Consider the following 12,622-nt stretch of genomic DNA (forward strand, 5'->3'; position numbering starts at 1 on the left):
TAGAGCGCAGCTCTTAGACGCCCGTTTCCGGCTTGAGCGGCGTCGCCGTCGCCGTCGGCGTTGCCGTCGCCATCGGCGTAACCGCGCGGTGCATTATGGGTAAATTTCCCCGCTAAATCTAGCTGAAAAATTTCCCCGCCAAATCTAGCGCAAAAATTTTCCGCTAAATTTAGCAGAAAAATTTTGCCGCTAAATCTAGCGGAAAAATTTCCCCGCTAAATTTAGCGGAAAATTTTCCCGCTAGATCTAGCGGAAATATTTCCCCGCTAAAACTAGCGGAAAAAAGTTCCCCGCTAAGTCTAGCGGAAAAATTTACCCGCTAAATGTAGCGGAAAAAATTTCCCCGCTAAATCTAGCGGAAAAATTTCCCTGCTCAATCTAGCGGGGAAATTTTGGTCACGTGACCGGGGGGGGGGGGGTCACGTGACCTGGGGAGTCACGTGACCGCACCCCCTAGGTCACGTGACACCTCGAGGTCACGTGCCCCCTCCCGAGATCATGTGACCCCCTCCCGAGGTCACGTGCCCTCGGGGGGGGGGGGGGGGGCACGTGACCCTTTCCCCTATGTCATGTGAACCCCCCCCCCCCCGAGAACACGTGACCCTCAGTCAAAGCCACCTAGAGGAGGAAAGCCTGGGGGCTCCCGCGATCACGTGGGTCTACGTCACCGCTACTCGGCCTACGGTTCGGCCGCGGTGTAGTTCCGTTCCGGCTCGTCAGATGGAGCCGGCTTGCCTCGGCGTCTTTCCAGAACGTTCCGCGGCTTCTTTCGGCGTGTTCGGAGACGCTTGGTTTTGTCTCGGCTGTTTTCTTTGTTTGTCTTGTTTTAAACGTCGCACAACTTGTGAGTGCTCTGCGTTTTGTGCGCGATGATCAAGTGCTCTTTCCGTCATGCCTGACAAATGCTGTGTGCCTCGGTGTAACGGTAATTACAAAACGGGGCCCAAAGTGCACGTGTTCGGACTCCCCAAAGATGAAGCGCTGCGGAGTGCCTGGATAAACGCCATCCCCCGAGAAAACCTGATCGTTTCCCAGAGAACGAAGGTGAGGAATTCCCATTTCCAATTGTTTATCTCGCATTCGTAGTGGCATAGCGCCATTTGGGCGGGCTAGCAATAGAAGGGTTGTGGGAATAGGCGATAACGGCGACGTGTAGCGCGTTTAGTGGTAAGTCGCTATTATTTATACGAAGGGTATATATCTTTATAGGTGTGCGAGCGTCACTTCTCCGACGACGACGTTCTTCGGGAGGTGTCTCACGTCGACGAAGTTACCGGGAGGACGGTGACTGCGCCGCTGTCTAGCGTGCGCCTTCGCCCAGGCGCAGTTCCATCGAAGTTCCCTGGCTGTCCAGATTATTTGTCGAAGCACCATGCGAGAAGAGAAGACCCGGACAGCAAGCGATTGCGTCAAGAGGCTTCTGCAATGGAAAGAGCGCTTGCAGAGTCGATCGATTCATTTCGCAATGAGGAAGAAGCGGACCGAATACTCAGCATAAAGGACTTGTCCGACCACTTGAAAAACGTAAAATCGGCATTCTGGCATGTTATTGGGGGCAATGGACACCTCACTCTGGTGCACATTGTTGAGACTGAGGCCCCTTGGATAAAATACTCGATCGTCGTGAAGCCTGACCTTACACTAACTCTACATTTTGCGAAGACTCAGGTCACAAGGTTGGGCTCCAACTTGCTCATACCAAGAATCGCAAACAGCAAGAGGGGAGTTGTAGAACTACTCGAAAGTGTCGAAAATTGGGACAACGATCTTGAGTCAAGCTCTGAAAGCTCGCACAACGATATCTGTGCCACGATTCGTTTTCTGCTTGACAAGCTGCCCGCAACGCAAAGCGAAGATCAAGCAGCGGTCATCCAACTGCTCGCCGAGCAACTGAAGCTGATTTCTTCCAAGAAAGAGCGAAGGCGTTATTCAGTGGATTTTATGGTGTTTGCATGCATTCTTTTCACAATATCGCCTCATGCATACCAGTACATCCGTAGCTCTGGAAGCATTGTTCTGCCACACCCTAGGACAATCCGATCGATATGCTCCTCGTTTGGAATGAGCCCTCAAAACGAGCAGCAAAGTTCAAGTTTTCTCAGCTACATGGCAAAGAGGATCTCTGACTTGAACGATGACCAACGCTATGTGACCTTGATGGTGGACGAGGTCCACATCAAACCGTTTTTTGATTATAAAGGAGGTAGCATTGTCGGTGTCGCACTTAATTCCACAGAAGTAGCGAATAGTGCGTTCGTGTTTATGGTGCAAAGCATCAAGTGCCAATTTAAGGAAGTCGCTCACGTCGTACCCGTGCACGGAGCCAACGCCGAGTTTCTGCACAAGTTGCTTAGAGACGTGATTTGCGGGCTCGAGAAAATCGGGTACCGAGTGATGTGCGTCGTAACGGATAACAACGCAGTGAATCGAAAGGCTATGGCTCTCTTTAAGAGCTCGATGGACAGCCACGACACGCCTGGTACAACAACGCGCAACCAGGACACGCCTGACACAACGATGCGTCGTTCAAACGAGTTCTGCTACCCACATCCGTCTGATCCCAACAGGCCGCTGTTTTTTGTGATCGACACTGTACACATAATCAAGTGCATACGCAATAATTGGCTGAAGCAAGACGATCAATGCTTCTGGTTCCCCGAGCTTCATGCTGACACGGAAGGCCAGCGGCGCATGCTGTGTGCGTCGTTCAAAACCATCAAAGCTGCCTACGACTTGGAATGTGACCAACTGCTGCGCTATGGATACAAAGTGTCAAGGAAATCCCTTTGCCCGTCGAGTATTGAGAAGCAGAACGTGAAACTTGCTCTCCAGATATTTGACAGCTCTCTTCCCAGTGCCCTCCGTGCGAGAGAAACACAACCTGAAGTTTTTCAAGGAGACGGCCACTTTCATTGAGATTATAGTAACGTGGTGGAAAATTGTCAATGTAAAGACACCCGGCAAAGGAAGCAGGCTGAAAGATCGGTTCCAAGAACCTGTGCGCCCGGCTCCAGACGACGAGAAGGTAGATTTTCTCTACGACATTTTAGACTGGTTGGACGAATGGCAGAAAAATGCAAACAACTGCAAATTGACCGACAAAACTCATACCGCACTGCACCAGTCAACTTACGCGCTTCTCGAAATATGCAGGTACTGCTTCGAAGAACTCAACCTGTCCTACGTCCTCCTCGGGAAATTTCAGACGGACTGTTTAGAGGACCGCTTCGGAAGGTACCGGCGGCTGGCAGGTTCCCAATACCATATCTCAATACGACAGCTTTATGAAGGAGAAAACAAGCTTCGGCTGCAGAACACACTTGCACCGATTGGCAAAGCTTCTGAAACAGAGAGAGATGAAAAATGGGAGGAAATGCAAAAACGAAGAGACGCGCCGCGCCCTAGCTACAACATAGTAGTAACAGAAGACTCCCTTTCAAAAATAAAAGACATCGTCCCCGTTCTAGCCTATGTGGCAGGATATGCGGTGTACGCGACGGTGAAGAAGCTAAAGTGCGAGAACTGCAAAAATGCCCTGACAACAGACCACACGATCACAGCCGCCACCGGCCATGAGCACTATCATCTCATCAAAGAGATTGACAGAGGAGGCCTTCTGTACCCAGCAATGACCGCAGTCAATGCCGTCGCCCACAACTACGTTGTCGTGGAGGAAATGTCGAAGCGGGTGGACTTCTTAACGATGAGCAACCAACGCCAGCTGGTCACGGAGCTCACACTGGACTTGCTAGTCGACGAGGATTGCGACTTCGATGTGTGTGAAGAAGGACACACGAGTGAGGTCGTGCTGAAACATCTGTTGTGGTGCTCTACAAACATTCTACTAAAAAACTTTTGCCGCAAGCTCAACGACAAAGTTGTCGAAACGAACAACAAATCTAAGAAACGAAAACTGGCCACGTTAACAAAAAAATGATGTGGATATTCTAGCATGCACAGTGACAACCGTTTTGTTCGAGATTTCTAACGCGCGAGTCAATAAACACGCGTTTGTGCCGAAAAACTGGAGTAACTGCTACCCTTGAGCGCTGCTCCGCGGCGCGCTTCGGCTTCGCCTAGGCCGACTAGCGTGACGTCACGCGCGGAGAGCCCCGGCCTTCCGCTCTAGGTGGCTTTGCCTCAGTACCCTTCCCTCCTCCTCCTCAACAGCTATGCTCCCAGTCGGCGTTACAGGGAGTTGTAAACGGCTTTCACTTTTTTTTATCTAGATTTCTTTTGCATCGCACCGCGCATTGCATTTTTTTTTTTTTTTGATTGTACCGCGCAGCTCTGCGGTAAAAAATAATATATATTTTTAGAGCGCAGCTCTTGGGGGCCCGTTCCCGGCTTGAGCGGCGTCGGCGTCGCCGTCGGCGTAACCGCAACCCTCGTAACCCTCGTGAGGGTTACGAGGGTTACGAGGGTTAATCTCATGAGGGTTACCCTCACGAGGATCACGAGGGCCACGAGGGTTACTTACCCTCGTAACCCTCATGAGGGTTACGAGGGTTAGTTACCTCAAAAGGGTTAACTTCACGAGGGTTACCCTCACGAGGGTCACGAGGGTTATGAGAGTTACCCTCATGAGGGTCACGAGAGTTACCTTCACGAGGGTCACGAGAGCTGCCCTCACAAGGGTTACTAGGGTTACCCTCACGAGGGTAACGATGGTTACCCAGGGTGGTTACCCTGGGGATACCCCCGAGGTCACGTGACCCCCCGTTGACGTCATAGCCACTGATGACGTCGTCAGTGACGTCACTGATGACGTCACCGGCATCCGCATCGTCATCGTCATCATCATCATCACTGATGGCGTCATCAGTGATGTCACTGATGACGTCATCGGCATCGTCACGTGGCCCCAGGTCACGTGACCCCCCCGACGTCACGTGACGCCCCAATGTCACGTGACTCCCACAAGGTCACGTGACCCCCGCCCCCCGAGGTCACTTGACCCACCCCCCCAGTACCCTTCCCTCCTCCTCCTCAAGAGCTGCGCTCTAATTCGGCGTTACAGGGAGTTGTAAACGGCTTTCATTTTAGAGCGCAGCTCTTAGGGGCCCGTTCCCGGCTTGAGCGGCGTCGCCGTCGGCGTCGGCGTCGCCGTCGGCGTCGGCGTCGCCGTCGGCGTCGGCGTCGGCGTCGGCGTAACCAAGGTCATCCCAAGGTCACGTGACCCCCAAGGTCACGTGACCCCTCCCAATGTCATCTCAAGGTCACGTGACCCCACGTGACCCCCTGAAGGTCACGTGACCCCTCGAGGTCACGTGACCCCTTCCAAGGTCATCTCAAGGTCACGTGACCCCAATATGACCCCACGTGACCCTTTGAAGGTCACGTGACCCCCAAATCACGTGACCCCTCTGAGGTCACGTGACCCCCGAGGTCACGTGGTCGCCTCCCCAAGGTCACGTGACCCCCGAGGTCACGTGACCCCCAAGGTCACGTGACCCCTTCCAAGGTCATCTCAAGGTCACGTGACCCCACGTGACCCCCAGGTCACGTGACCCCTCTGAGGTCACGTGACCCCCCGAGGTCACGTGACCCCTCCAGGTCACGTGACCCCAAGGTCACGTGGGGGTCACCTTTGGGGTCACGTGGCCTTGAGGTCACCCCCAGGTCACGCCTCCCCGAGGTCACGTGACCCCCTCCCCGAAGTCACGTGACACCCCCCCGGAGCATATTAAAGAATGAGGGGAGGAGGAGGAGAAGGGGGAGGGGTCTACCCTCCCCTCAGTACCCTTCACTCCTCCTCCTCAAGAGCTGCGCTCCAATTCGGCGTTACAGGGATTTGTAAACGGCTTTCACTTTTTTTGTTTCTTCACTACTTTAAACTTAACGGTTAGCTGACGTGAATTTCCCAATCGCAGGTGATTTGCGTGTCATACGCCAGGTCACTAATATTGGTTCTTTTCTTTTCTCTATACATATTCTTGCGATTTCTTTTTTTCTCACAATGTTGCTTTCCACAAATGGATTCTTTGCGATCGCTTTTGTTAATATCGTCGTGCCACACTGACAAACGTTTGGGAGGAACAAAATTACAAAATAAATAAATTAACCGAGGAGAACTATTTGCACTGAAATTAACCGAATACCACTCGCAGGTGTCGCTTGTTTCCAGGTTCGGTATGGTCAATTATTAAAAATGATGAAATAAAATTGACATTTCGAGCAATAAGCCAGGCCATATTCCGTATTCGCAACTTTCACGACCTACTGGGGGCGCACTGGCGCCTTACAAAATGGCGGTCATCTGGATGATCATTGTAGAACAGCAGTACGAGGGTCGGCCTGCCACGCGTGTGTAATTCTGGTTGTGCTATATTCGAGCAGCATTAGTGCCTTACTTCATTTTTGCACGTAAGGAAGGTGTAGGCACGCACCTTTATTTCGATGCCGATCATCCAGAAGCTACGGATTGCGATTCGCACGCTGCGGTACCACCATCGCTAAAAGTTGCGAATACAACCCAACATTGTTAAAATACCTCCTCGTCTGTCTTTTTGGCACTTTTAGATCTTGACGCAAATATAGCACGAAGTTGGTACGGCCAAGCCGGGTCATGATTGGAGCTGTTACTCACTCTTGAGTCCTTGTTACTCCGCTCAAATACTGAGATCGTACTTTCTCTTATTCGCAAAAGTAAGAACGTCGTTGTGCTTGAAAAAATTGGGGTTTGTGTATGTTTATACATCCCAGGAACTTAATCTACCTCAACGGGCGACGAGTCTCCCAGCTGTAGATGAGCAACTTAGCCAGTGCAGTACAACCGCTAGCCTGGGGTCTTTATCGTGCATCGCACAGTAGTAATACGCGACCGCACGCCGGTACGATGCTCGTCCAGATCGAAACGGGCAGGGGTAGGGATTGAACCCAAGATGCTGGGTTCTGCAGCCCGAGCCTTCGCTCCGAGCCGGTGTGCACTAGCCCTTTCCGGCCACCGATGCCCCGACGCCGTTATGCTCGATCACCGTCAAAGGTGACGTGTTAAGGCACTTGCTAGTGCTAACAATCGAGGGAGTTAAAACTTCTTGGGATCTTTCACAACAAGAGGACACACTTGCGCCCTCCATCTGGTTACCGTCAAACGCTTGTCATTTCCGTAAATTCTCAACTCTCTTCGCGCCTCATTTTTTCTTTATTGGCTCGAATATCTTTGGCACTGTTATAAGTGGTCATATCTCATTAATGGTACGTACATTTGATCTCGCAAATACTGCACAAACATTCGCTTTAGGGAAATGCTGTTAAAGGGTCACCTCACTGACGGCGCCGTTGTGTCCTCTAGTCATGAGAGATCCAAGAACTCGACCGTACGCAAACGCAAGTTTGTGAACCGGACTTCAGAAAGAAGGCGCTCAGCTGCCACGTGTTACGTGTAAGTCTTAAGCCCACCCTTTCACCTTCGCGGTATGGCTCGGCTCCCAAAAGTGACCGTCCTTTTGAAGAACGTTGGTTTGGGGATTGAAGGGATGGCGAGATAAATGTGGAGCGGCAGCGGCACAAGCGGAAAGCGAAGTGCTGTTCCATCACTCAAAGAGGCTTCCCCTCCCAAGTACAGTATGGGGCTGATCCTGACTCCGACGAGACTTTTGGAGCGTGGACCACTCAGACACGTCAGTAATCTGACACGGCAAGTCCAAAAGGAAAACATGCTGCTCCTCCGCCAAAGACTGCGATCAATCGAACACAGACGGGCAACACAGGCGCGAGCGTGTCTCTCTTTTCCTGCGCTCCCTTGATCGTGACAGACGGCAAAGCTGTGGAGAAGACGGAGGAAAATGTCGGCGCGAGTTTTTCGTCGGAACTCCGAAGCGTATCGGCATTGATCCCGCCATGGCCCGTCGAGCGAATACTCTTTGAGTGGCGAAGCCGGGTGTATACACCTAAACAACGGCAACAGTAGCAGGGAAGTTGGGTTTTAGATCGTAGATCAGAAAGTCCAGCTTTTTTGTGTGTTTTGTTTTTGTGCACCTTTAACTTGACGCCGAACACGCTTGTTCTTTCGACACTACCTTGTCAAGATGGTTCTATATTAGATTGTAATTTATACTTCACGCTTTGTTTTCGCGTTGGCAGTGTGTGTCTGTGCTGCTTGACGGAGACGGAACTGGCGTCTTCTCTCGAAGCGGGTCTCTTAAGAGGGGGGGGGGGGGGGGGGGGGGAGGGGGTCTCATTTTGATGTCAGGTCTCACTTTGATGCCTTTTTGTATTGATCTCGAGTTGATAATAAGCACTAAGTGACAACGGACTCAAGTTGACCCATACACGACGCATACGCACCGATATTTAATGATTTGTCAAGTTTGCCATTGTTGTTAGGTAACATATGTGTAAAGTACAGCATTTGTGAAATGATATTGGAAGTTCCGTCACTAGCTATCGTTATTATCAGGTTTCATGTCCATGTCGCTCAATTCCGATGTATTTGTCGAGTGTTCATGCCGTTGCCGCTTGAAATGCTCCCGCTGTCCGATCAACTTTGTTGTGATAATTTTCCGAATTTCTGATACTCTTTTAGGTTTTACTAAAAAAGATACATGTATATTAATATATTTACCTTATCCAGCAAACTCCATAGAATGAAATAATATTTAGCGAGCCTTCCATACTATTGTAGTTTCGTCATTGCTGTACCAAAACAAACCCAAAGTGTTTTTAATAAACAAAGACGAGTCCGAGCGCGTTCGAGTTTATTTTTATTTTTTTTCTGAAAGTCTTGGGAGTCAGATTTGGAGTCGAGCACCACGCGGTAATAAATAAAAAGAGCTCATGGAAGCGGGATTAAGAATTTGGGTCGAAAGGAAGATTGGAGGAGTGCCAAAGTGTTGAGAGACGTCGGCGCGTGGCTCAAAATAGAAGATTAAGAGGCGGAAGAGTTAAAAGAGCTGCATTCCATCCTCCATGCAACATCTCCAACGGCTTTGGACGACTGAAAAATATTTAATGGGCCAAACGTTCACTCTCTAAGTCTTACACCTTTCTTATTATATTTTAGTTTAAGAGATGTATAGAACGGGTTGTTGAGTCCGAACTAATTGTTTTTGTGATTGTTGCCGAGAAATCAGCCGAAATCTTCAAAGGTTATCCTCCATTCAAGGATTGCCTCTTTCATTTCTTTTCTTGCTTTAAACTTGCTGTGGGCTTCACTCTGCACGGCCACTCTTGCGGGCGAGTCCCATATCTCGCTATTATTTTCAACTACTGGAGCGATTTGTGGGGTTCAATCGTTCGGCAGTATGCAAACCTTCAATGTTTGCATAAGATTAAAAAAATCTAACATGAAACAAAGTTCATGAAATCTGATTTTCAATTTCAATTCGAAACGCATTAAAATATTACCGAGTTTTAGGCAACGGGTTTCTCAACTCCCATACGATCAGTCCGCAGCCTAGTGACTGCAGCAGATCCGCCTGAGGTTCGATCACAAAAGTGTAGCCCGGCTCGCAGGTAGAGAGAAGATTCAACCGCGTACTTGAGAAGCTCGCGTTAAAAGAAACATAATAAAAACCCAGACAACTAAATATCTCTGAACGGTCGTTACTTTTTAATTCGGCGTACAAAGATGTGGCCACCAAACCGTTTGTGGTTTATATTTTTTGTAAGCTAATGATATGTTTTCACTTCTTAATGATTCAATATACTAACTTTATCACTGTCCAGTCCTCAGTCCTGGAACAAATTTCTAGCCATCATTTTGACTCCTGCGCGTCTACCTGGGGGTATGCCCACTATGCCTGGCGAAACAGCGGAATTTCAAACTTCTCAATTGCTAACGATGCTGGGCAACGCCTTCACCAGAAAATCGCGAATACAACAACTGCGTTTTAGTGGCGTTGTTATAACGTAAAATTTTCCAAACAAAAAAAAACAAAAAAAACGTGCGCTTAGACAGAAAAGAAATATGATCAAGAAGAAGATTTCGAACTTGAACATTTTATGCTGGAACACAAGTACTTAACAGCACACGTTTTTCTATTCGTTCACGGGGTAGCGAGAAATTCGCATGTGTATATAAGTGCTGGCCAGTGCCACTGGGGGACGTTACGCCTGCGACGGGAAACACCGCCTTCTTTATGGCTGCGATTACATTGGCGCGAAACGGGGTCACTCGACACAGGAACCGCGGGGATTACCGGGCGAAAATTCCGGGTGACGGCGAGCCAGTTGTGGGACCTTCGTGGGTGTGTTCGGTTCGGATTAGCCTCTGACGCTACTTGCGGATAATCCAGCCAAACCCTTTGCTGTGCCACAACGCCGCCGTGGGCGGTGTTCCGGTTTTACGTTCTGTGCCATGTGTGGTATATCAAAAACGCGCTTGAACACGAACTTAGAGCCCTGAGAACTTTAATACGAACAGTAAACCATGTTTCTTTGTCGATGCAACCACAATGCGTGGTTCGAAAACATTTTGACACAGTTGTATAAATCTGTAGTATTTCTACGATCTGTCAAGCTTTTCAATTCACTTCATGTAGATTCACCTGACTGATTTTATACAGGACAATTTTAACAGGGTATTTTGCCAAATAACAGGCAGAAGTGCCTGCCATGATCTCTTCCAACCGGTGACTTATTCAACTTGACTATAGTTTAAGTTTTGTTATTTTTTTTACTTTTGAATATTGTATGTTTATTGGGTGCATAAAATAATTTGGTAACCTTCTGTGATCTGTGTTTCATACACTTAAGAGGCAATATTGCTCCCCTTCTGTTGTAACAAGGGGGGGGGGGGAGTTCTTAACATCGAGCTTGGTAACTAAATGTACATGCCAACATGTAAATAAAGTATAACATCTTGATCGTCTAAACGGCAGTCCTAAGAGCGCCAACAATTATTTAGTAATTCGTCAGTTTTTAAGACTTCAGCTAACACAAAAATATTTGTGTTAGCTAATCTAGTTTTGTTTTACTGTCACGGGTTCCTGAAGAATTATGATTAATGTTATCCCTTGATATGTACTTTTATTTGTCGAGGATTTTATGCTATATTTCTTGTATTTTTAGACTGCGTGACTCAGGGCAGTATTGTAACAACCCTATGAAAGAAATTTCATTTCTCAGAACGTATCATTTCTAGCCCTATTCGTGATTAATTTTTATGGTATATAATAATATTATGTGCTTATTTATGCATACCCATGCCACAATATTGACCAGGCGCATTAACAACGCACAACGTACGAGATTCAAGCTTTAATGGCGGACATACATGCAATATACTGCACGTTCTATTTATATTTTCCAATAAAACGCTATCACAACTTACTACTAATAAAAATCAGGGAAAATAAAAGTGGAGTTTCTGTTTTAAAAAACCGATTTCGAATTCCCAAGATTTTTGAAGCATAGTTGAATTACAATATATGTAGAGCATTTTTCATTACACATATAATATTGAATATATTGAATTGAAATAACTAACCTTGAGCTTTTTTTAAAATATTAAGTTATCAAGTTCATTAAAATATCTTCTATAAGCAACACATAAAACATTTCAAAATTTTGCAAATATGATCAAGAAGGCACAGTTTGGCATATGAAAGGTATTTCACAGTTTATAAAAAATAATTCAATAAGCACAATAAGAACTATTTTGAAAGCATTGCCAAAAAGTTCTAGTGCGGTAGTTTGATAAGTGTCAAAATGCCGAGCGGTCAAACATGGAATCTCCGACAGGCTGAAGAAACGTCAGTTTTCGCCTCGGTCGCTACAAACCCCTATAATTTGAGAGAAAAAAAAATAAAAGAAAAATTCGCGAAGCTTGCAGTTCACACTCTGTTTCATTTAAAAAATTGTGCCAACACATTCTTTTTTTTTTTTTTTGTGGACATTAAAAATTTGATTTCAAAATTACATCTACTATACAGGAAGCGCTAGTGCATTCTGTAAAGCTGTCAAGCCAACTTCAAGTGCTTCCGATTTGAAATCCCCCGCATGTACGACGTTACGACACCGTGCCGTACTTCCTCGATTTCGATAAGCAGCGGGAAGTATACGCAGCGACAAGCACGTCACTCTCAATATGCGTCCAGGAGGAGGATACAGAAGCCAAACGACCTACAGGCGAGGCCTTTATGACACGCGGGACCGAGGTCGTCTGAACTTTCGTTCCTCTTTTGTTTGCCCGTCATTCTGCCGCTGCCACCAAACACGCCGGCGAAAACAAAGCGGGCAAAGCCTTCATTAGTTTTCTTCTCTTTTTTTTTTCACTCATCCCCCGGGTTTTCTTCTTTCTATACAACAAAACTAGACAGTCAACAGAAACTCTGAAAGTGGGGCTCAGATATCAATTTACCCACCCGTTTTGTCAGTTTATCTGCTTCTATACGCTAGAGAGGACGGAGTCAAGAAAGAGCTATTTGAAATTTTTAGCGAAATAGGACACCCTTTCCCTTCCCATAAAAACAAACAAACAAAAGAAAGAGCTGACAAGTTGGGAGTGCGCAGGCGAGTGTTCGCCGAAGCTCCCTTTAATACGAGATCTCTCGTTAACAACTGCTAAGCGTCTTTGTTTTGCGCCGAAATTGCCGCCAGCGCGGAATCGCGAAACACGACTGCGTCCTTGGAGTTTTGTTGCATCGGACCTTTTTTGAGGCTTTTATTTCTAAGCGCA

The 12,622-nt window shown here is 47.6% G+C and overlaps 1 pseudogene; it reads left to right on the plus strand.

Annotated features, from left to right (window-relative positions):
• The first annotated feature begins 1,322 nt into the window (after positions 1-1,322).
• LOC120846906 lies at positions 1,323-3,367 on the plus strand (annotated as a pseudogene).
• The last annotated feature ends 9,255 nt before the right edge of the window (positions 3,368-12,622 follow it).

The sequence above is a fragment of the Ixodes scapularis genome, unplaced genomic scaffold (genome assembly GCF_016920785.2).
Source record: "Ixodes scapularis isolate PalLabHiFi unplaced genomic scaffold, ASM1692078v2 PGA_scaffold0__279_contigs__length_252992795, whole genome shotgun sequence".
Taxonomy (NCBI): Eukaryota; Metazoa; Arthropoda; class Arachnida; order Ixodida; family Ixodidae; genus Ixodes; species Ixodes scapularis.